Genomic DNA, 26,207 nt, shown 5'->3' on the forward strand with positions numbered 1-26,207 from the left:
GAACTCTTTTCAGAGTCTCAACATCTTTTTTTATACTAATACATTAGATAAAGATAATATTAGATCATATTTAATGTTAGATAAAGAATAATTATTTCCTCTGGTGGACCAAGGGAAAGATGTCTGTGAGTTTCTTCCTTCTATTATTTATATAGTAGCCTTCAATTTAAATTACTTATCATCCTCTTAAGATGTTTGTTTATGGCAACTAGTGACTCCAAAGGAAATATGCTTCTTGCCTGCACACTATAATTATGAAACTATTTTCCCAAGCTGAATCCACTACTAGAGAAATAATTGCTATCTCAAGGTTTGAATATTATATTAAACTTGGCAAAGTTTCTTTTAAGGAGAATTATGATGTTCTTATTCTTCCATTATGCTGGAGTAGCAACATTCTAGGCTTGCCATGTTGCTGTTACTAGAACCTCAAGATCTGCCAATCAAACTTTTTTTGGAGAAATTGAATGAAGAGTTCTATGGGATGGAACACAGAAAATCAAAGTTTACTTCTTATTGGTTTCTTCCTAATTGAAATCAACTATACTGACTTCATAGTTGGACATGTCTAATATAGATATGGCAAAAATCAGTATAGATGGGCCACATGAAACTCTATAGCCTGATTTTTATACTCCCAGATTCCTCCAAGTTTTTAACCATATGATTCTTGAATTCTCCCCTCCCTTCTTTCCTCCTTAATGTTGTGTCTTCTTGACTAGGAGCAACCAGTGCAATATGTAAATACTCTGAAGCCTTCAGTGGAAAAGGAGGGTATAAAATGCATCAAATAAAACAATTTTCTTGTGGGGAGGAATTAAATGTAGGTTCCTGAGAATTTGTTTATTTATGGTAGCTGACATCCTGCTTTCCCATTGCAAATTGGATGCTTCATAAACCGTACTTTAAGCTGAAGATGTCGTAAGAAACCAATATACATGGTAATTAAAGCTGCTTTAAAACAAGGAGTATACTCACTAAAAATTCTCAACACAGCAGATTCCAATGCCTGGTGGAAAAATAGTCATCTTAAATTGGATGTCAACAACAAGGAGATTAAAATTCAGGTCAACCACCTGAGACTGGAAAGTCCATAATTCAGACTTAAGGTCAGTGAAAGCCTTATTTTCCCAGTTCCCAGCCAATTTAGGGATTTATTACTTTGCTAGGTTTATAATAAAAAGATGATAGATCCCACTTCTAACCATTCTAGGCCTTACTATTTGTTTGGAAGAAACCTGCTAGCCCCTGAAATGCAAACACAAAACATTTAATGAACAAGAGGCTATAAAACGCTCTAGCTCCATTTCCTATTTTGTAGAGGAAGAAGGAGTGGATTGTTTCTCCTTGCTTCCCCCTCCCCTTAATGTTTGATCATTGATGATCATCTGAGATGATCCACAAAACCAAAGAAATGGTCACATCTTGGGCACAATGCTTTTGTTCAGGTTCTCCAAATAACCGTTGTTGCAAGGTGTCAAGATCATCATGATGAAATCTACCATCCTTAGTTGCCATTATAGAAAAGATGGTGGAGAGGATGGGCTACTTAAAATGATGGCAGGTTCCAAAATGCAATTATTTGCCCTTGGCATTTTTAAAATGTTATAAGCCACCCTTGAGTGTTGGAAGGAACAGCAAGGCAGAGAAATAATTCAGTAATATGTAAATGGCATTTGGAAAAAAAAAGTTAGAAATAATCTTCCTCAGGAGGAAATAAGTTCTTTCCTCTATTGGTAATGGGAGAATTTTGGATTCAATGTATTCTATGAGTCTTTTGGATAGTGAAGTGAAATTGAGAACATTTTATGAACCCCGGGAACACTTGCAAAACTCCTGAATTTGTGGCTTAGCAGAAAAGATTTAGACTTGGAGTTCTTTGTTGGCATCTTAGACCAGGACAAATTAAGCATAACAACAGCACTTTTGAAGTACATTGTTAGTTATACATCTTCATGCGGACCTGCTTTTGTATTATTTTTAGAGACATGTAGAACTTTCTTTCTGGGGAGGAATCAGAGGAATATTGAGATGTTCTTTTCCTTTCTCTTTCCATTTTTCTTCTTTTCTTTTCTATGGAGATCTGCCTGCCTGTTTACTTTTATATACTGTCTTAGCCAAGATCAGACCCCAGCTGTTTAGGCATGAAGAGCATAAAAGGTGTTGAGGTTCCTTGGAAAGGATGCATAGAATATCAACAGGACTAGAACATTCTCTCACAAGGAGGATGTGTACATCCAGGGGTAATGATCGTCTTGATGTTGTCTTCAAAGTGTTGTTTTGAATGTGTCAATCTCTAGCATTTGCTTTAGCTCAGGGGTAGGCAACTTTGGCTCTTTTATGACTCGTGGACTTCAGCTCCCAGAATTCCTGAGCCAGATGGAAACCTCTCCCTTTCCCCTCAGCGTGGCTGGCTCAGGAATTCTGGGAGTTGAAGTCCACAAGTCATAAAAGATCCAAGGTTGCCTACCCCTGCTCTAGCTGCAAATTCAATGACCAGTGAGCGACAGAAGAGACTGCAAGAAATATGAGTCTCTCTCTTTCTCTCTCTCTGGAAATCATAATCAGAAATTCTCTTCTCCCTTCTTTCTGAAGATTGGCACAAAAAAATGTTTTAGCAGGAAAGGTTGAGGACAACTTTAAAGCAAGCCCTGTAATCTCCTGTTCCTTTCTCAAAGTTAGGAGGACAGTGAAGTTATCGCCAACTTATATGACTTTTTTTCCTCTTTGTTTCTTGAGGGTTTTCATTCAGAAACTGGGTTACGTCTCTTGCATAGCATGCATAATTAATTGGGAGCCATTTCCTACTTCCATAGGGAATTGTTGTTATTGCTTAGGGTTTATACGTGTGTGTGTGTGTGTGTGTGTGTGTGTGTGTGTGTGTGCGCGCGCGCCCGTGTGTAACTGCTCCTTTCACGTTATTTTTCTTCAGGAAGAATATTTTCCCATCTCTCCACAATTCTTTCATGCTCTTTTGCTAAATATACGGATACCTCCACTTTTCTTTTTTCAAATATGCATGCTGTTGTGTAATTTTTCTAAGTGTAGAAAACCATAAACTATTTTATGGCAATTAGTAAAACATGAATTAAGGCCAAAGAGGAAGAAAACATTAGAAAGATACTCTGCCTTAACTCTCTTGAGTATAAGAGGGTGGGAGTGAAATGCTGGCAATTGTTTTTCTAACCTGGCCTATTTTGAAGGATTGACAATAAGTGAGCTTTTAATTCCCTGTCCATTGTTAATTTAGTGCCCTGTTCCTGCTATTTATTTATTTAAAAAAACAACACTCTTGGATATCTGATGCTTGCAGTGTTATAATCAGTTGCCTATAGCAAAACTCTCAAAGGGAAGGAAGGAAGGAAGGAAGGAAGGAAGGAAGGAAGGAAAAGAAAGAAAGAAAGAGGAAGGAAAAGAAAGAAAGAAAGAAAGAAAGAAAGAAAGAAAGAAAGAAAGAAAGAAAGAAAGAAAGAAAGACAGTATTGGGAATGGGAGAAACAGTGGGATTACTGAGTTCAGCTTTTGTGAGAGGGGCTTAATTTATTCATGTTGATTTCATACAACCCATATCAAAGTATTCTACCACCCAGGAGAATTCAACAGTTTAGCACTCTGTTAAGCATCTAGTTTTTATCACCATACTGAAGACTACGCAGTCCAAATTTCTGGATTCTACAGCCCGATGCTTTAATCACTATAGCAAACTGACTCTGTAAACCTGGGCATATCTCTGCCATTTTCTAGGAAGCATTTCCAGAAGGGCTTTGCTATTGTCTGCTTTCCAGGGCTAAGAGAGAGTGGTTTCATGCCTAAAGTGGGGCTAGAACTCACAGTCTCTCCATTTCTAGTCCGACGCTTTAACGGCTACACCAAACTGGCTCTTTTCAGTGTATAATCAGGTTATCCCTACTTGGGATGCGAGTCAGTTCCCAGCATTGTTTGAAGCCAGACTACCAAATGGAAACATATTCAGGGGCTGAATTCAGTTTGTTTATTCTACAGTAACTGACTCATTCAAAAACAAAGCAATCCATTTGTGAATGATATACTTAAGCACAAGTCAATGTTTTAGAAAGACATTTGGAAGTATGTACATCCGTGTGCATATTAAGGGGAGAGAGAGAGAGAGACAGAGAGACAGAGAGACAGAGAGACAGAGAGAGAGAGAGAGAGAGAGAACTGAAGGCAGTTGACTATATATGTGTGTGCATATTAAGGGGAGAGAAAGAGAGAGAGAGAGAACCCAAATTGAAATTAAAAGAAAAAAAGCAGACAATTAAGTGTAGTTTTGCAAGTCTCAGCTGCAACTGGTGATGTTTTCCAAATTAGGCAACAACCAGTTCCATCAATAATTAATGAGCCCAGGCTTTGTTTTGAATGCGCTGATGTACTACCGCTCCTGCGGTCGCATCTGGTATGCATGCGCAGATGTGCATTTCTGCAAAACTCACCGGTTCGTTTCCATACCTCCTACTCTAAGAAGTGCCAATGCAAAGGACTGTTTTGGTCCACGTGGCTGTCTGCAAACATGACATGTTCTACTTTTGCCAGAGAGAGAGAGAGAGAGAGAGAGAGAGAGAGAGAGAGAGAGAGAGAGAGAGAGAGAGAGAGAGAGCGCAATTGGATGTCCCTGGGGTCTTGACAGTCCCCTCCTCCACCACCACCTGTGGGAAGCACTCCCGTTGCTTTTCTTCCACTACTTTTGCCTAGTGCTGTTTTTATCTGCACCCACCTGATTGCCCTGCAACTCCTTCTCATGAGGAATACCAGCAAAACCACCATGCTTTACCTTAGTTCCCGCTTGGATTGTTTTAGTGCCCCACCCTGCCTCAAAACATGGAACTGAGAGAAGCTGGAGAACAAATGCAGAGCAAACAACAAGAAAAAGAAGATGGCATTTTTTTTTTTGCACTGAATAACTACTTTGCACGTGGAAACATCATAATGTGGTGGATATTTTCTTGGCCTCATCTAATTAAAAAAGAAAGTCCAGTACGAATGTCCTTTCTGCATAGTTTGAAACGATCAGTGCAAATTAACTGTTCCACTCCTTACTTTTGTACACAAAAATACACATTATAGTTTCTCTCTCCCCACCATCATAAAAGTATGCCTCCCAAGTGGTCATCTGAGTGGAGCAGAAGAGAAACGATAAAACTATGCCTAGAGGAGATCAGCTGGTATCTGGAAAGAAGATTCAAGCACTAAGCTGGTTCCACTCTCTAAAGCAACCTTATCAAGCAGAGCAAATAGCTTGATCCAACCTACCTGTAGAGTACTAAAATTAAAGATTATTTAGAACCAGTGGTGGGATTCAGCCGGTTCATACCAGTTTGGCTAACTTTTTATTGCCCAGGCCCAGAATGGACCTCCAGAAGCAGCATCCACACAGAGAAACGGTTGTTCACATATTTGAATCCCACCACTGCTTAGAACCCCAACTGGAATAGAATGGTAGTTCTCATGAAGATACAATGCTCCATTGCCTGGAGGTAATCAGTGAAGAAGGAAAGAGAAAGAAAATAGCTAATACCTTCAAACTGGCCATTTACAAAGACAAGCTTGCAATATATTTCCCATTTGGAAAAACAAAACAAAACAAAACACAAGAACTTGCCAAAGGACTATGAGGTTATGTAGATTTGATAATGAAGGTCTTCTGGATGCTATTCATTGGCTGGGAAGCCAGACCTTTCCTGCTCAATGAGACAGATTGATTTGAGCAGGTATTGTACTGAACTTCTCTCTCCCACTGTCCCTTTTGACATTTTATTTTTTGGGAAGTTTATTTTGTGGTTGATTGAAGTTGGAGACATTGAGATTGTTGTTGCTAGCATTGCCACCATGCTATGCCTCTTTCTATCACTACAACTTCTCTAGCATCTCATAGGGAGAAAGGGGCATTAAAATACAAATTGTAAACACATTTCGTTCGAGATGCAAACTTTATTGCAAAAAAAATCTGTAAATTATGGCTTTTGGCTTGCAGGAGCACGCCCATTGCTCCATAACTTTGCAGGATTGTAGACTTGTAAAAAAAAAAAATTCAGACCACACATTTTCCCTCTCCATTCTATATAAGGGAAAACAAAATAGAGCAAAATTTAATATCCATGTCCTTGACTATACATGGGTAAAGAGAAGCCTGGGGTAAAGAGAATAATGTGACTAGATTTACCTAGTATGCTAGGACACAAAATGGTTTGCTTCTTTGGGCTCAACTTTGCTGAGTGAAACCATGGCTTCCCCTTTTTCCTCTATTCATGCCACGATTTAGCTACCCTATTGTGTGAATCCTAGCAGATTGTGTGATTCCCTCTTCTGATTTGCGCCTTAGCTTAGCTTTTGGCTTCCCCAAAGTTTTGGGGAAAACAAAACAGATTTGGAATCATGGAAAAATAGCCATGCAGGCGATAGGGCCTGCCCCCATTTGCAATTTTGCTGCTCCCACCAGGTTGATTCTCCTTTTACTGCTCCTGCTTTGGCAGGAAAAGAGTCCCAGCATCACCTGGCTGAGTCTAAGAACCAGATGGCTGTACAATAGTCTTCAGAGACAGAATGCACACAGGGCCAGATGGCGACAAGTGGTGTGATGGAACAGAAAGTGAAAGGTAATTTGCAAACATCAACACATCTCTTTCACCCCTTTCCTGCCATGGATAGGCCTCTGTGCAACAGGGCTCTCTTGTTCAACAAGAGCCATGTCTTGATGTGCCCATTTCATTTCCCCTTCCTTCGATGCCAAGGCCAGCAGCAGCAGCAGCGCTAATCACTGATAGCTCCCAATTGATCTTTTATATTTAGCCATTATGCCTCTGATTGCAAGCTGATGTTCTTTTCTGATCAGGGTGAAAAAAGAAGCTCCCTGCCAATCTTTCCGAGTCACACTGCTGCCCCTTCCTTTTCTACCCAAGGGCAGTGGGCTTTAGGTTAGCCAGCTCTCTCTTTTCAGCATTCTTGCAAAGAAGAACATCATGAATAAATAACATTCTGAGCCGAGGTGGCGCAGCAGTTAGAGTGCAGTACTGCAGGCCACTTTAGCTGACTGTGTTCAGCAGGTCAGCGGTTCAAATCTCACCGGCTCAAGGTTGACTCAGCCTTCCATCCTTCCGGGGTAGGTAAAATGAGGACCCAGATTGTTGGGGGCAATGTAAATATATATACCGTAAAGGCCGGCGTATAAGACGACTTCCGCGAGCGCTGAAATCGGCGCCAAAGACGGGGGTCGTCTTATACGCCGAGTCGTCTTATAAGCCGGAAATACTGGTAGTTTCCGGCGTATAAGACGACGTTCTAGGAATGCAGCCCGGCTATAAAGACGGGGGTCGTCTTATACGCCGGCATATACGGTATACATTGCTTACTGGTGTACACCGCTTAGAGAGTGCTTGCACTTAAAGCAGTATATAAGCCTCATAAATAAATAAATAAATAAATGAAGGCGAGTCAGAAATCAATTGGGCATCATAAAGAATGCGTTGCAATTTAGGAATGAAGAAAAGCTGGGTTTTTGATGGCAGAAAGTTTGCAAGTGAACTTCGACGTTCAGTTGAACGAGGGTCTTCAAATAATGACCAAGAGAAACCCACTGAGTTTGGGAAAAGCCGGTGAAAAGTCTATTTGACCAAATCCTTGTATTCTTAGCTAAACCTTTTCCATTACTTGCCCCAGCTCCTGCCACCTAGCACTTCAAAAGCATGCAAGTAGTGCATAGGTACCACTTCAGTGGGAAGATAACGGAGTTCCATGTCATGCTGGCCATATGACCATGGAAGTGTCTTTGGACAATGCTGGCTCCCTCAGCTAGGAAATGGAGATAAAAGCTACCCTCCAGACACAACTGGACAGATGAAACCTTTTACCTTTACCTTTGTATGGCAATCCCATGTCTTCTTCTCCAGGGAGATGCCTTTGTCCTAAGGATGCCCCAGAGCAAGGAACAGGAATAATATTCCTGAAAATAGATGGAGTCCGGGCAAAGAAATGGACAACACTCAGAAAAATGCTGAAATGAAATGGTTTCAATTTATATTTGTACTGAATTAAGCTGGCACCATTCATATGACACCATCCTGACGCACTCAGTAATTTTCCCCTGCCACATTAAAAATGATAAACTTCATGGTAGGAGCTATAGGGTGATGCCCTAAACTTCGAGAGGCACACACAATATTACGGCCAGAGGATTTTAGCAATGACATGAGGGCAGCAACTAACATTTGCATCTCAAAGAGCTTCACTACTGTTTACATTGCTAATTTGATTTGACTTGATTTTAACATTCTAAATGCATAGGGAAAGGAGATGGCTTGTGTTTTCTATTCTTTTTGGAGACACGTGGGGGCCTTGATAGGAGTTTGAGTTTTGATTCACTGAAAAATGACATTACATGTAATTTTATACACCACAATTTCCATGCCTTCTCCTTCCTCAAAGAAAGTTAAGGTCGTGAAATGTTTAAAGAATTGGACTAAGACAGGAACAACCAAGTTCTTTGACATCTTCGGCCACCAAAACTTACGAGCTGAGTTTAGGCCATTCACTGTATTTCAGACCGATCCACCCCCTGGGTAGTAGTAAGGGAAAATAAGTAGAGAAAAGGAATATGGTCTAAAGCATCTTGATATCCTGAAGGAAAGAAATGCTGATTTCAGGGTTATTTGGCCACAATAAAATCAGTCTCAGATACTCTGCAGTCTTGGGATCTCAGAGTAGAATAAGGATTACATGATCTTCTGATGCTCTTTCTACCCCTGCTGCTGCTAGATGGAATAAAAAGAAGAGGGAGCAAATATTAAAAAGGAAAAAAAGAAAAGAAGAAGAAGAAAAACTGCTCATCCCCTGTTAGTGTATGAAGTAGCAATTAATTATAATTAAGGTCTGCAAAGTGTGTTGATAGATTCTGAGGCATAGCAAAAAGAGAACCGTGCCTGCTGTCTGTGATCTGAAGAAAGATAACGCTTTGGTTATAAAAGCTACCCACATCATTGTCATTATCCTCTTACGATATGCTGGCTAAGTGGCACGATAGGCAGATGATGGCCTTGCTAAAATACCAGATTAGGGGTTTTCAAAATGTAATCGTTTACCACTAATCTCATTGTTCCGTAGGCCAAAAGGAAATTGGAACACTTCCTGTTCCTGGCAGCTCAGATAAATCTAGAAACAGTGATGCATTTGTGTTTCAGTACAGTCACAAGGGCAAATGGAAAAAGCTGTGCCTAGTGAACTTGCAATGCCATAAACAACTCCGTGAGCCCAGTTTTGGTTGACTGCTGTTTGGTTAGTGCATCCTGATGACTGTGTTCGTACCCAACTTTGAAAGATGTTGATTGGCTGCATGTTCACAGTTTATTCCGTTAACCTAATTTCTAAGTTGTTGTTGTTTTTTCCTGGCTCTGATGGAAATCTAAGCTGAGCAGAATTTCCAGTTCGCTGATTTTGCATATGTTCATATGTGCAGTCAGTCCATGCAGACTCATTCTGACTCCACTGCCAACTTTAAAAGGGGAACATTTGTAAAGGGATGTTATTCGTTTGTTTTTATAAAACATATTTTGATGAATAAAAGGTATGTACCCAGTTGCCACCCTGGCCAACCAGATGCACCCGAAAGATGTCTCAAGCCGGCAAAATATAACCACGACAAGTAGCCAGTAATAGCTTTATTTATCATCATTTTAAAAGTAATTCAGGTTTGTGATCATCAATGCATATTCCAGTAACGTCATGATTTAACTCAGGGGTCTTCAAACCTGGCCCTTTTGTGACTTGTGGACTTCAACTCCCCGAATTCCTCAGCCAGCGTGCCACAAGTCATAAAAGGGCCAAGTTTGAAAACCCCGATTTAGCTATTCCTTATCTCTTCCAACCATTTGACTGGGCTTTGGCATAGTATATTTTACAAAATTTTAAAATGTATATGTAGTTGTTAATTTGCTTCTGAGTCCTCATGTGTCAGTAGACATCTGTTCACTAGGCTTGTGAAAAGGATAGCTAGATGAGAGAAGATGGCTAGATGATAGCTAGATGATAGCTAGATAGCTAGACAGACAGGCAGTAATTGCTTATTTCAGTTCTTGAAAACTCTTGTTTATGTCATCAGTAGTATGTAGCCAATTCATTTTAGGCTTCTGTGAATTGAGCAGCAAAACTTGAAAGTGTAGAAAATAAAGCTATCGTCACTGATTTTTTGATGGGCTCTTAAAAGCAAAAAGTCTTACAAAGCTCTAAAAATGTTCCAGAGAGGAGACTGGGACATTTTTTGTGTGTGTAGGTGCCAAGTTCTTTAGAATGGGTGTTCCACAAGCATGATCCAGGACTGAGAGGCTTCTGTGAATCGAGAAGCAAAAATGGAAAGCATAGAAAATAAAGCTGTCCAGGTTTTTGAAGAAGGCCTTTCCCTCAGAACTGCTTTATGAAGTCCTATAGCCTCCTCTATTTAAGAATGGAGCAACCCAATTGCTTCCCTTCATTTCTCAACTAAGAGAGTTCCAATGACCCAGAAGGTTTTTCCAGTTCTTGAAAAAGTATTGGTTGGGTTGTGAGATGATCCAAAGCATCTTGTTGAGATATATTGACTCATTCCTTCATCTCCAGAAAGAGCATGGTGCCACCTATGCAGTACAATGCATTTCGTTGGTGTCAATCCATTCATTGGCAAAGATTCAGCAGTTGACTTTTGAGAATCAGATTGGTTTTTCCTCAAATATATCTAGGTTATTTATTCACTGCTTGGAAGTACCTTGGATTTTCTCTTGTGGTCCTCCAACATGAACTTGGTCCATTGCAGATGCAGATACACAAAACAGCTCATGTCCGTTGATCAATACTCTCTTGTAAGAGGCACTCATGTTTGTTTGTTTTTTTTAGAGTTTATATCTGTTGTTATATTTTTAAAATAAAGTTTAAAAAGTATGCAAGCTTTGGGTAGAAAGCTACCACCTGTTAACAGCTTGGGGTGATGTTATTACACTTAGAAATTAAATCTTATCTCCTTTGGAGATTAAATAGTTCTCCTAATTATAGAAATAAATCCTGTAAATATTTCAGATAGCAGTGAGGGATTTAACTCTGCCAAGTATATTTTGTGAGATAAATTCAATGTATCTAATAATGAACCAGCAGAAACCGCACTGGGCCCAGACCAGTCCATCTAATGATAGTTCTCAGAAAAAGTGGAGGGTTGTTCCTTGCTTGGCGAAAAAAAACCACAACCTCCTGTTATCTCCTGAGCATGCTAAAGTTGAAACGTAAGTTTCTGTTATTCAAAATTTGATGAGCTTCTTTGCTTCATTCTGCCATCAGTTCTTTCAACATTTTAAATGTTGATTTTTTTTCACCATCACATCGGAACCTAGAACCCTTTGAGCTTGCCGGTGCCTCTTTTATTGACTTAATGTTTATACTTTATGCTGTCTTTCTTTTCATGCTGAAACCCCTCCCCCCAAGTGACCTTTTGAGTTTCAAACAAACTCAGAAGGATACAGAAATACAAAAGATAAAAAGAAATAAATCAAAACACAAATAATAACATTACTGACCTTTAAAGGTCTGGCTAAAGAGACACATTTTGACAGGTCTTCGGAGAGGGTGTTTTACATAATTTGGACCGTCGCGGGAGAAGGACTCCTCCCTCTTATGAGTATTTTGGTGACATCACATATCAAATCCCATGATGGTAAGCTGTTGAGCACTGCCAGGTATAAAATATAGTTCGTCCATCAGCAAATACTTCAGGATACTTAATTTAGTAACCTGTCAGCTATTAAAGTGTACTACTGTTTTCTGAATCAACAAAGGTTGATAGAAATGTTGCTGCTTGCCACTTTTCAAATAATGTCAGATGCTAAATACTACTGTATGGGAATTATTGATACTGTCAAATTCTAAATATCAGTACATGCCAGCTATCCAGCATAGTCATATCTCAACTGCCAAATATTAAGTGAGATCAATGAAGACAGCCTGAATTTTGGATGACACCACCCCTAAGCAAGGAAGTTTAACTTAAAAAAAATACCCACTCTCTTCTACCTTCATTATCATATTCTCGGTGAATATATCTAGAATAGAACAGAGCTGGAAGGGACCATGGAGGTCTTCTAGTCTAGCCCCCTGCTCAAGCAGGAGAACCTATACCATCTCAGACAGGTGACTTAGCAGCATAAATTTTAGGATCAATCATAGCCGTAGATTGAGGACTACCTGTATTATGAGTTTATCTGGAACAAATAGAGAAATCTTTAAAGAGTATTTGGGGAGTGGGAGGGTCCTTTTGGTGGACAATTTTTGGTATCATTTTGATAGAATTTTTAGGCTCCATGTAATATGAAAGGATATATTGCTGGGCTCTCAGAGGCATCAGACATGGATGTTTGTCAGAGCTGAGTGTCTTGGGAAGAAGAATGTTGAGGGCAAAATCAGCAAGGAATCCTAGAATGATAAGATCTTTTAGGAAATCAAATGTCACCCTGGCTGAAAATTGTCAAGTTGAGCAGTCAGTGAAAAGCTCATATCAGCAACTTAAATTGTCTGCAAATTAAATGAGGATTATGTTCATCTTGAACAGCCTAGGATCGTAATTTGAAGACCAGGTAATCTGCAGTTACCCATTTTGCTAATCCTGTCACAGGCTGTTTTGTTATGAAAATAAATGTATTGTTGTTACCATTACATTTGATTTAATATGTCAAATCAAATCTTTATTACAGTCATAGACTAGCCTATGGATTTAATATAACTGCCCACTCCTGTGAATCTTTTACCCATTGCTTACCTCATCTGCTTACTCTCTAATTTTTATGAGAATGTTGAAAATAGATAAACGACAGGAAAAAGGCAGAAAGCAGATTTAAGACGAACAAAAAAGATATGCAGAGAAAAGGGCAGTAAAGATGAAAAGTGGAAAAAGAGAGACGCATTTAAAGAAATGGCTTCCATTTTTCCTTACAGCAGTTACGAACAAGCTTAGTGTCCCTCCACTCCCCATCAAGGTTACATCACATCATTCATTTCTCTCCATATTAAACTCTCCATATTAAATCTCCAGAAACCATCAAGTCATTTTTATCCATTTTCAACAAAATGTCCATGTTCGGTCTTTTAAGAAAAGTACTTCTTGTTTTGTCCCTGATCAAATAGGTCAATTTTGCTATTTCTGCCAATTCTGCCATTTTCATGGTTTGGTCTTCCAATGTGGATAGTTCTGTATTTTTCCATCTTTGCACATACAGTAGCTCTGCTGCAGTTACCCCATATAAAAGCAATCTTCCACGTGTCTTTTCTAATTGGTTATCAGTAAGTCCATAATCTGCTTTTCTCAAAATATTATTTTTTAAAAAAATTCTCTGCTTTGTCATACATATTTGTATTCAGTTTGCTTTTTGCTTTTCCAGAACTACATAATGGATGGTCAAATGTTCCTTCATGCTTTCCATATATTCAGTGATTAGAATTACCCTGGTATGTCTTGGGTGAAAGATATCAATGGTACTCTGGTGAAAGATATCAATGGTACATCAAAATAGAATAGAATAGAATAGAATAGAATAGAATAGAATAGAATAGAATAGAATAGAATAGAATAGAGCTGGAAGGAACCTTTGAGGTCTTCTAGTCCAGCCCCCTGCTCAAGCAGCAGAACCTATACTGTCTCAGACAAGTGATTGTCTAGCCTCTTCTTAAAAACCTCCACTGATGGAGCACCCACAATTTATGGAGGTCAGCCGTTCCACTGGTTGATTGTCCTCACTGTTAGGAAGTTTCTCCTTAATTCCAGGTTGCTTCTCTCTTTGATCAGTTTCCAACCATTGTTTCTTGTCCTGCCCTCTGGTGCTCTGGAGAATAATGTGACCCCATCTTCTTTGTGGCAGCTCCTCGGATACTGGAATACTGCTATCATGTCTCCCCTATTTCTTCTTTTCTTTAGACTAGCCAAACCCAAGTCCTACAGCCCTTCTTCGTATGTTTTAGTCTCCAGGCCTTTGATCATCTTAATTGCTCTTTTTTGTACCTTCTCTGAAGTCTCAACATCCTTTTTGTAGTATGGTGACCAAAATTGGCTGCATTATTCCAGGTGTGGTTTTACTAGGGTTTTATAAAGCGGGGTTAACAAAACATGATTTGGTATTCCTATAAGATGCTACACCTAAACCCAAAAATATCCATGATGATCTGATTCACAAACAAGATGTTGACTCACAAGATGTTAGCTAAGTCTCTCATGTTGTGTGAACCCAACTAAAGAACACCTGTTGATCATCCATATCCAGAAGAAAACCCACATTAAAAACTCTTTATATATTAAATTTGTATGCTGCCTGTCTCTACCAAGTGGATGACCATGTAACAAGAAAATAATACCAAAGAAATAACAGAAAATGAACTGTTTCACCTGGTTTGAGGATATCCTGTCTGGAATTGTAAATAAATATTTTGTTAGCATGTCTCTAACAGGCAAATTTGGTTTAACTCACCATGAGTTATCTTTCCTCAGATGCTTTATAACATTTTTTTTGATGTAATGATTCTATATTTGTATTTTGGGCACGTGGAGGCATTTAAATGTGAGAAAAAGGAGACGTGGTAGTTATGTATACCATACTTGTCATGACAAAGTGTGTATAACACATATTAAATAATGCCATTACGTTTGCAATCCTGGGACTCTCTGTTTGAAATAGACTTGCACAGGATAGTAAAAAAAGATTAATAGTATAAACCTATGTTTGTTTGTTTTGGAGCCTTTGAGTCAGTCTTGCTTTCTGGCAGCTGTCTGGATTAGTGTCTGTAGGTTTTTTGGTAACATTTTGAAAGTGGTTTGCCATTGCCTCCTTACTAGGGCTGAGAGAGACTGACTGATCCAAGATCCCCATCCTGGCTTCATGCCTAAACCAGGACTAGAACTCACAGCCTCCTGGTGTCTAGTCTGATGCCTTCACCACCACACTAAGCTGGCTCTTGCAGTACAAACCTATACATATGTTTAATTAAAAGTAAGATCAACTCGGTTTTGTGGAGTTTATTCCAAGGCAAGGGAATACAGAAGCGCAGCTGAGCAGATTGCCTGGGTTGAATAAGACGTATATTACACACACACACACACACACACACACACACACGTATAGACACATGAATATATGCATAAATACATACACTGCCTCTGTCTAGCCTCCAATTCAGCAGGTGGTTTATTGGCTCAGGTTGATTTCATGCCTCATTTTCATAACATGTCTAATTACACCAGCTTCATTGGAGACACTTTGATAGACTTATCACGTGAATGTGGTTAATTTGTTCCCAGACAATAATTTCAACCCCCTCCCCCTTCTCATTCTAAGGTAAGTATATTCCCCTTTTAATGCTTCATTCGGCACATTATAGCATTGGCATTCACCACTACAACCATCTCTTGTTTGTTTCTCAGCTTTTACAACTTTGCCTTCTCCGTCTTCTTTGCCCGTTGGATGAAGCTGCATCTTTCACGAGTGTCTGCCCTACCTCCCTTGAGACCATTCTAGTGAAATAAATAAATATCTGTTTCTAAAGAACGGAGATTTGGAAACTACAGAGAAGCTGCAGAAAGGTTTTGGGTTTGGTTTTTTTTGCCAGCAAAGGAAAATAAAAGGGCAGGAGGAGCATTAAAGCATTATATTAATTCACCGCTGGCTCATTCTATCTTAGAAACATGGCAGGATAGTAGAACATATCTCAGAAGTGTTCAGAAGTATGGAGGTTCTGTAGAGAAATAACTGAGCGGTTCAAACTCCTGCAGTAAGTTGGGTCCTCCCCCCCCCAGTTCTCTTAGGCTGAAGAAAAGGAGAAACTGTTGCTACAGGAGCAATAATTCAGATTTCCTACAAATGCTCTAATCTTGTATAGGCGTACATGTACGAACAATATGTGTACGAGCCTGGGTAAACTGTCAAAAATGTGAAATCAAACTCAGCCAGTGGCCAAGTAAGATTATTTTTTTTTTTGTCTCTTAATGCATTCCTCTTCTTAATGATTCCCAGATGTGAACTTTATTGAATGCTTCCTAGTGATGGAGAAGAATTGATTTACCCCACCTTTCTCTATGCCCAAGCAGGAAGCCCTACACCATTTCTGACAGATGGCAATTCAATATCTTCTTGAAAGCATCCAATGATGAAGCACCCACAACATCTGAAGGCAAACTGTTCCACTGGTTGATTGTTCTCACTGTCAGAAGATTTCTCCTTATTTCTAGGTGGAATTTCTCCTTGATCAGTTTCTATCCATTGTTCCTTATCTGGCCTTTGGGTGCTTTGGAAAATTGGTTCTCCCCTTCCTCTCTGTGATGGCCCTCAAATATCAGAACCCTGCTATCTGTCACTCCTGGTCCTTCTTCTCACTAGACTAGCCATGCCCAGTTCTTGCTCTCATTCTTCATGTGTTTTAGCCTCCAGACCCCTAATCATCTTCGTTGCTCTTCTCTGCACTCTTTCTAGAGTCTCAACATCTTTTTTATAGTGTGGTGAGCAAAACTGGATGCAGAATCACAAACTGATTTTATGCCATGCACTAAAGGTAAATGAATTATAATAGAGTATGGCTTTCTGAACCATTTTAAGACTGTCAGATGTCCTCAACTTCTACTGCTGTGAAAATATCCATTTGAAGTTGGGTTGTATCAAGTTATGGGGCATGAGGATGGCTACAGGATGGCTATCTTTGCAAACCATTACCTGAGGACAGAGATTCATGATTCCTGTGATCCTTCCGGAGGGACTGGGTCCCAGAAATAGTGTTCCTTGTCTGGCCTTCAGATGCTATGTTTTTATGTCAAGAAGTAATCTTCTTTTGACCACCTGTGATCTATTGCCATCCAGTTTCATTTTATTCTATGTTCTGCATAGAAAAATAAGGAAGAAATGGTACTGATCCAGCAAACCTCTGAGCAGCTGACAATGGGGAGTGTGAAATTCACAGGAAGCAGCAACCTTTCATTGCAGTCTTTAAGTGGTAGAAGGTTTGATGGTGTGTTCCTAACCCAATTACAATTATATCTCAGGTAATTCCCTAGTGGAACTCACTTCCCATTAAAAGTAGATTCCTTGCCATCTTTTTATTGGTATCTCAAATGCATTTTGGAAAATGGGGGCTGTTGCCATCTCAGTAATATTCACTTTTCTCCACTGAATTGCAATTACTGGATTTAATCAGATCATTATTCCACCCAGTATTTGGGTCTTGACAGTTAGGTTGTGGAAAATAATTGAATTGGCTTTACCTCAAGGTGAAGCCTCTTGCCTTCCCTGTGTGTTTGTGTGTGTTGTGTATTTTAAAGAATTATGAAGCTATTGAAGATTTGGGGGAGGTGAGTGAGTGATTCATTGACCAATTCAGTTCTAGTTTCTTGGCTCTGATCCTTTTTCTCATCATCACAAAATCAGAAGTCAAGAGACAAGTTCTCAGTGCCCAACCCTCCACTTCCCAAAATTCTCCCTGTTAGTGCTATGCCAAGACTAAGCCTAGTTTTTTTTTTTTTTTTGTTGTTGTTGATATTCCTAAGTTAGTGGTAACACATGGTTGGCTTTGTCAATCATGTGTTACCACCAACTGCAAATGCCACTCTAGATATGTAGTGAATGCCAATATAACCTGGATATCAAGGCAATGGCTGCAGGCCTGGGGCTCTGAAAACGAGAAATTGCTTCAATCATTCTCATTCTCTGATTCTGGCCATGGTTCTTAATGTTTACCCAAGAATGCTATGTGCTGTTGGCCAGATGACTGCACAGAAGACAGAATAATGAGGTCTGAAGAGCCTTGGAGGTCTACACTGAACCCTGGCTTAAGTAAGAGACCCTCTACCATTCCAGATAAATGGATGTCTAGTCTCAAAAACTTCCAGTGATGGAGCATCCACAACCTCTGGAGACAAGCTGTTCCATTAATTAATTGTTCTTGTTCCAGGAAGTTTCTCTTTAATTCTAGGTTGGATCTCTCTTTGGTAAGTTTCCATCTCTCACTTTTTCTCCTGCCCTCAGGTGCTTTGGAAAATAGGTTGACCCCTTCTGCTCTGTGACAGCTCCCCAAATACTGGAAAACAGCTATCATGTCTCCCCTAGTCCTTGTCTTTGTTATACTAGACTTCCCCACTTCCCACAACTTTTCATCATATGCTTTAGCCTCCAATCCCTTAATCTTCTTTGTTGCTCTTCTCCATACTTTTTCTAGGGTATCAGTGTCTTTTTTTATATCATGGTGACCAAAACTGGACACAATATTTCAAGTGTACAATATAAAACCGTACTACCACTTCATATGACTTTGATACTATCCCTTTGTTGCCGAAGTCTAGGATGGAAGTCATCTTGGAAACAGATATCTTTTCAGGGTTTCCATCTTGCTGGATATCGAATAATAAGTATATTTCACATTAAAAGGAAAATTAGGGCAAATCAAACAGAAAATGATCTCTTGCTCTTTTCAAGATCTCTACAGTTTTCCATAGCAACACTTTTAAAGTTGTTTTTTTTTTTAATTGCAATAGGTAAGAAAATAAAAACTGCCAGCCTTCTTGGTGCACAGAAATGAAATGTTCAAGCAGGATTTGGTCATCTTTAATTGACTTAGAGGAAGTGAAAAAAATGCTCTGACAAAAAAAAAAGGGAAGGAGAGAGAAATATTTTTGCATTTTTATTGGGTTTTGCTTTGCTTCTTGGATGCACCACTTCTACAGATCAGCGAGGAGGCTCGAGAGAGTAATGTAGAGTTAGATTGCTAAAATGCAAGTTTAGGCATGGAGCAATCTCTTGAGGCAGGAAGAAATGATGGAGTTTGTTATTTTAATGAAGGCAATATAATGTAACAGAATTCCGTATGGGTCCCTCGCCTGTTATTCCAGCCCTTTTTAAATGAATCAAAGCGTTTCTAAGTTTGGTTTTTCAATCTCTTTGGGAATTTCTGTTTGGCCAAAGCAAAGGACACAGGAGAGTTGCGGACACATGTTCCATTTGGGCTTTATAATTAGGAAGCCTGATGAGGGCAAGATGTACAGTTCATCCAGCCAGCACCAAAGTGGGACACTGATGGTCTTCATAGATGCCAAATGTGGGCTTCTATTAAAAGAAAGAGCACATAAAGATTCTATTAAAAAGCATGTACTTAAGATGCCAGTAGGGAAACGGAGGAAGGTGTGACACGCTGGCATAATGGATTAAAAATGCATGCAGCTGTTAATGGAGCATAATCAGAACAGTTTTCTTCCCTTAATTCTTTGAGATATTAAACTGTAGGTAATGTCAGAGAGATTGTATCTTTGATAAGTAACTGCAGCTCACCTCCATTAATCTCAGTGGTATGCTGTTTTTTTTTCCCTTTCCTTTTTTTTTTAATCATAGCCAATTTCTTTCCTGTCTCTCCATCTCTTTTATCATTAATGATGAACATGCTCTCATAATCACTTGATCTGGTTTTCTTCTTCCTGACCAGAGTCTTTGAGCCTGTTCTGATTTTCCCTAATGTATTTCAAGGGTGATGCTCTTTTTTAAACAGCAGGCACTCTGTTTAAAGAGACTCTTCTAAATGGAAGAGAAGCGTTTTATTATACATCCCAAAGAAAATGCAAAAGGGCTGTATTCAACACCTGAGTTACGTGGGCTGTTTTGGGAGTCTCACCAAATTCGGAGGATGGAATAGTCCTTCTTCAGATTGATCAAGATTGGCATCCATTGCAAACTGTCTCAAAGTCAACCAACTCCTTTCCCACCATCCTTTCCCACCATCTATACTCTTTAATCACATAATTCTTGCAAGCGTGGTTTAAGTTACAAGGATTCTTTAGCATTTCACAATCTACTGACCCTATGGAGCTGGGAAGGTGTAGACAGATAATTAAGGATTTATTGGAAGAAGTATCTAAGGTCTTGCTTTGGCTTTTCTCTTCTAAGATATTAGCTTCCCACCTAATTACCTATAACCAGCAAGTTTCATATACTTCTTTCTGTCTCACAAGTCGCAAAGATGGTTTCAAGACTAAATTTTTGGTACTCCATTTGATACCTTTCTCTAGATTAATAAGGAACCAATTATGAAATGATGATGATGATGATAGTGGTGCTAGTGGTGGTGGTGGTGGTGGTGATAATATCCATTCAGTTGTGCCTGACTCTTGGTGATTCTATGGGCCAGGTCTCTCTATGTCTTCTGATCTTGCACTGCTTCTTGGAAGTTTATTTATGTTCTACCTGGTGTCAGCTTTGATGGTGTCCAGCCACCCTATTCTTGGTTTCCTTTTGCCACTAATTCTTTCAAACATAATTGCTTTCTCTAATGAATTCCCCTGCATGACATGATTAAAGTAAGTGAGATGCAGTTTCATGATTTTGCATTGATGGTTGCAAAGCAACTGTGGATCTAATCAAATACATCATGTTCAATATATATCCACAAAGTTTTTACAACTACTAAGGAAATAGCGCCATCTGAAATTGGGAAATTGGCTGCAACATTGTCCTAGACCCTGTGGTGGGATTCAGCCAGTTCACACTACTTTGGCAGAGCCGGTAGCTACTTTTTTTGTTGCCCAGGCCCAGAATGGACTTCCGGAAGTGGCATCCACACAGAAAACTGGTTGTTCACATATATGAATCCCACCACTGCCTAGTCCCATTCACGCTCTATAAATGTTCTGCATTCTTGTATCAAGAGAAAAAGAAGAATTGGTCATTCCAGTTAATGGTTAAAGAACTGAGCCTGATTTTATTCAGACAGCAATTCTTTTTTCCCAGTTAAGCTAATATTACTACTAGGCAGTGAATGGGAAGAAGATGAATAAGAGTCCCCCTTGCCATTTTCGTTAATGTTTTCACAATTCTTAGGTAATAGAACTCTTGCTGTTGCTGTCTTGAGCTTTAGGGTTCTTTTCTGCATTATTGTTATTAGTTCAATTCTTCTGTGGAATCCAGAGCTTGAATTACAAGGAACTGAATGGTCTCTGGCCCCTGATGACTGTTTTTGAGAAAGCAGCAAAAGGCAGAGATATTATTATTATTATTATTTAAATTAATTAAGCACTGGGGCTTTGGGATATCATTTAATATTTTCTATTATTTTCATTTTGCAAGTGTTGCTCAATACTCCTCACATTTGTGATATTCAAAAATAACATTTTAATTTTAATCTATGTCACATTTGCACATAGCTACCTATATTATTTTTCTGTCCCATTCAGCACTGATTTGTCATATTAGAAAATTCAGTATTAATATGTATTTAAATGCATAGCTCTCAGTTTTCTCTTAAAACACAGATTTTCAATTTCATTCTAAAATGTTTATTTTGAAATGCTTTTTGATTCATTGCTTGAGCTGGGAACTAGATCGAATCATTCTAGATGTGTGAAAGGTTTTTTTTAATTTGACCCAAGAATTTGAGAAGATGATGGTGTGATTTTTTTTATCTTTATGGATAATGTTATGGTTGCTCCAATAATATTATAGGTTTCTACTAGTAATTCATTTTTATAGTTGAGAGAAAAAAAACCAGAGTGCTTCAAGATGATGGTGGAAAAAACTGGCTGTTTGCATTCGCAAAACAGATATTTTTAGAACAAAAAGATGCAGCCATTGTAACATTCTGCATTTAGGACTGCAGTTGATGCTAATGCCTGATATTTTGCTTGACAGCTTGTTGGTTTCTTTCAGTGGGCACCAAGAAAATACACTGTGGGTTTCTTAGTTTGTACAGGAACCATATTTCTGCCTCTTCCATTACAAGTTTGTATCTGTTTTGCTGGACGTTAAAGAAAACCCGTAGCATTGAGTAACATAGCATCTCTCTTAAGAGAAGCTCATTACCTGGTGATTTCATGGAAGTGTCCATGTGCCTTGTAGTAGTAGTAATTATTGCTGTTAATAGTTTGCTAGTGACTTGTTCCATTTTTATTTTGTTTTATTTTTGACTTCTCAGTCTAGTTTATGGCTCTGCTCTTGCCTGATTATTTCCCATTCCATGGATGGTGACAAAGGATAGATTAGTCAGAATAATAGAGCTGGAAGGGATCTTGGAGGTCTTCTAGTCCAACCCCTGCACAGGCAGGAAACCATATGCCATTTCAGACAAGGAGCTGTTTAATCTCCTCTTAAAATCTTCCGGTGTTGATCATCCAAGTCATGCACATCTGGAAGCTGCCTCCTGTTGGATAGCACTGGAGCACCATACAATATGGTAAAACATTTTTAATCAGGGTTGCATTTTCTTATCATTGTCCCCCTTAGCCTCATTCTCATCATCTCTACCCCTCAGAGATACAGAGAACATGATGGTAATACTCTATCGTTGTAATGCCCAGGAGATATATTTTCAAAAACTGGAGCATTTGAAAAGCTTTAGTTGTTAGAACTTGTGGTGTCACAAATTGTCATTTTGTGCTGACTTTTGCCGTTGCCGTCTATGAGATGTTATATGCAGCTGTGGCTTGCACATTGCCATCCACTCAGGCAGTATGTTAAGAGTGTGAGGAATTGTTGTTTTAGTTTATATTTGATTATATAAACAAATGTGATTGTATCAACTAATTACATCTGAGTCCTAAGTCAAAACAAAGCAAAATAGTCAAGAAAGAGAGAAGAGAAACCTATTAGTATATGGAATTCTACTGGAGGGCTATTTGTAACCCATCTATATATTAGTGAAGGCTGCCCAAAATTCTAGAATAAGCTAGAATTTAATAGAGCGTGATTTCATCTTTTTTCCATTTTCACTCTGGACTCATGGAAATAACACATGCTTTCTTACAACACTGTCATACTGCAGCCTAAGGGCAACACAATGCTCATGGACAACAGGAGAGCAAGGGCTGTGACATGTTCCTTTTGATGTACCCTGCACCGCAGAGGTACAGCCAAAAGATTCTAGCATTTGTGACAGATCAGGCAGCACACTTGCCCTCATGCGGGAATAAATGACCTGCCTGTTTTGTTTTTTTCCAAAAGGCATGTAAACTCAAGTTGACAAGGCAAGATTATATTGTTACTCAATGTAACCCAGCCAGATCCAAGCAAGTTATTAGGACCAGACAGAGCTGCCACTATCTGTCACCTCAAACAACATTCAAGGTAAATCCAGACATCCCTATTCAAAAATAGTGTCTTACTTTATTTATAAAAGGTGTGTTTTTAAGAGCTTGTTTCTGAAGTGTAGGATCAAAGCAACATAAATTTAAAAAAAAATCATTTTTGAAGTAGGTATAAAACATCCAACCTACATATTTTGATCAACAGTGGAGACTCTCCATAAACATTTTTTAAATCACTGGCGCTGCTGGTAGACTTGAAAATGGGGACTTTATTGCACTGATATTGAAGTTCATGGCTTGCTCTGGATTTGTGAGGTGTCCAGCCTCAGTCCAGGGATATGGGAAATATTGTATCTGCACCTGGTTTTTTGCTACTATACTTTCCCACACTGTCCCTAAGTCAACAGGGAGAAATCTTTGGAGAATCTTCCTGTTCATTGTGAATTATGGATGCCTCTTTAATGGGTTTGCTAAATTTCATCACTGCTTGTGTTCAGGTACATAATTAAGATTCTACTGCTGTCCTTCCACAAAGCTTTTCATTTTCTTTCCCAAGTTGTATAGGGTTTAAATTCAATTACAATGCTTCTTTGGATAGTTTGGGTTTCACTTCATTCGGCTGTTTGGTTTTAATTTACAGAAGAGTGATTTATATTTTTTTTTTTCAAAATCATGGGACGAGTCAAACTAAGTCAGACTCCTGGATTTTCTAAACTTGGCAACTTTAAAACTTGTGGACTTCAACTCCCAGAATTCCTCAGGCAGTGAAGGAGAAGGATGTGTGAAGCATATCTGAAGGAAGTCTCCCTAGTTTTCCAGAGAGAAAATGGAAAGAAGGGGAGAAGTACTTCAGACTAGCAAGAGTTTGTTAATATAATTTTCCAATAAAGTCAGAGCTAGTATTCACTGTGGGGCTTCTTGTCTGGACTACCACAAAGGTGCTGGCTAGGGAATTATGGGAGTTGAGGTCCAAAAGCCTTAAAAGTTTCCAAATTTGGAGACCTCTACTCTAGTCCATCACGCTAACCAATTAGATCTCTCTTACAAGTCCATGAGCATTACACTGTGTGAAATGAAGCCCTTCTGCTTCCTTTCTCCAGATATTAATATGGAAAACCATATTGGCTCCTTCTCTGGCTAGCAGTTATGGGTAGCCTTATCTTTCACCCCAGCGATAGTGAAATAAGCACACAAAAAGTGTCTGAGAATGCATGCAAACCCCAGTAAAAGCTCCAATAAGCAACTCGGCCATTTTGCAAAATGGTAGGAGGGGATCTAAACGGGTTAGCATAGCAGATTTTGGTGGGAAGGGAAATTTAGAATATTCAGCCCTGTAACTGAAAAGCCCCTTTCCTTTTCCCCTTTTTGGAGATTACCACAACATGCAAGTTCTGATAGGTTTCTTTTTTTTTCTTTTTAAGTAAACAAAATTCTCAACTCCCAAATGTAACAATGGTATCAGGATGATGCTGGAGAGAAGCAATGCTTCTCCAGTTTATCATTTGGGGGACGTGGGGGAGCTGTGTTTCTTTAAGCAAAAGGCAATTGATTTTTCATTATTATTATTATTATTTGGTTCTACCTTTGGGCAACGCACTGCCCTTATCCTGCATATATATATAAAAAAATCTATGACTGGATATCATGCTTTGCGTTCGATCCTCAGGTAACACCAGCAGTTCATAGCTAGCATATAAGATGAAATAGCTTTTTCCAGGTAAACAACAACCACAGAAGAAAGTGTTTAATTGTAGCTTAATTAAAATCACTTACCAGAATATGTTTATTTAAATGCGGTGTAATTATACTGAGACCTTGATTTAATCACACCGTATCTAACATGATGTTTTCTGCTCCCTCCTTCCAACTCCCCCATTCAGCCAATGCAATCTTGTCTCAGAAAAGTTGAAAAAAGAAAGCCAAGCAAAAGCAAAAGCAGAAAAGAGGAGAAAACTGTTTCTTGCATTGTGTTTTTGAGTAGGAGGCTTTGGCTTGGAGAAGCAAAACAGGCACATACGAAATTGAGTTTTTCACTCGCAACTCTGTCAGCTGTGATTGACATTCGGAAAGCTGTTAGGATTGTGTGAGGTGCTCGGTGACAGAATTGACTGCTTAAGGAAGCGGTGAACTCTTCTTCATTAAAAGTCCTAAAGCCAAGTAGGGGAAGCTGTCTACTGAGAGCGGAGCAACAGCACTTAGCACTTAGACTTCTGTACCGCTTCATAGGGCTTTACAGCCCTCTCTAAGGAGTTTACAAAGTCAGTATGTTGTCCCTAATAATCTGGGTCCTCATTTTATTGACCTCAGAAGGATGGAAGGCTGAATCAACCCTGAGTCAGTCAGTGGCAGAGTTAGCCTGAAATACTGCATTCTAACCACTGTGCCACTGTGAACCTATTTTGAACACACACCCATGCCCAAACACCTGGAAGGATAGGCCAATAGATAGATTGAATGAAAATACATATGGTTAGAAAATATACAGCTCTCAAAATTAGACCATGCATGCAGATGGGAAGACTTCAACAGAAATAAGGATGTTAAAATTATTCAAAACATCAAAGCCTTGTTGGGTCACTGCCATGAATAATAAGCATACTGAGGGATCCTTGGTGCTCTCTGAGCTTGCTTGTTTTCTTGCAGACATTTCATTACCCTAACTAGGTAACATCATCCATGCTGATGATGTTACCTAGTTAGGGTAATGAAACATCTGCAAGAAGACAAGTTCAGAGAGCACCAAGGGCCTCTCATTTCAACCCTGAGTTACAAATATTCTCCATTAATAACCATACTGCCCACCATATTTATGCATTGTGCACTGAGGAAGCCTATCTATCTATCTATCTATCTATCTATCTATCTATCTATCTATCTATCTATCTATCTATCTATCTATCTATCATCTATCTATCTATCTATCTATCTACATACATACAATTATCTAACTACATACATACAATTATCTATCTATACAATCTATCTATCTATCTATCTATCTATCTATCTATCTATCTATCTATCTATCTATCTACCTATCTACCTACCTACCTACCTACCTATCACATTTCTACATCCCTACCTCACCTTCAGGCCTTTTACAGTAAAATCATAAAATGTAGTATAAAAGCATAAATAAAAACAAAGATAAAACAGAGTT

The 26,207-nt window shown here is 39.0% G+C and overlaps 1 protein-coding gene across 3 annotated transcripts in view; it reads left to right on the forward strand.

Moving 5' to 3' along the window:
* The window catches only part of AGBL1 (ATP/GTP binding protein like 1), a 266,603-nt gene that overhangs the window by 227,558 nt on the left and 12,838 nt on the right, over window positions 1-26,207 (forward strand). The window contains exon 23 of one of the 3 annotated variants that reach the window (XR_005558631.1): window positions 22,965-23,087. The exons of the other annotated variants lie outside the window; for them this stretch is intronic. The gene's annotated coding sequence lies outside the window, so the exon portion shown is untranslated. The remainder of the gene's footprint in view (window positions 1-22,964; window positions 23,088-26,207) is intronic. 3 annotated transcript variants of the gene reach the window in all.

Source organism: Crotalus tigris, unplaced genomic scaffold (genome assembly GCF_016545835.1).
Source record: "Crotalus tigris isolate CLP2741 ecotype Arizona unplaced genomic scaffold, ASM1654583v1 scf7180000019068.10715455, whole genome shotgun sequence".
NCBI classification, from domain to species: domain Eukaryota; kingdom Metazoa; phylum Chordata; class Lepidosauria; order Squamata; family Viperidae; genus Crotalus; species Crotalus tigris.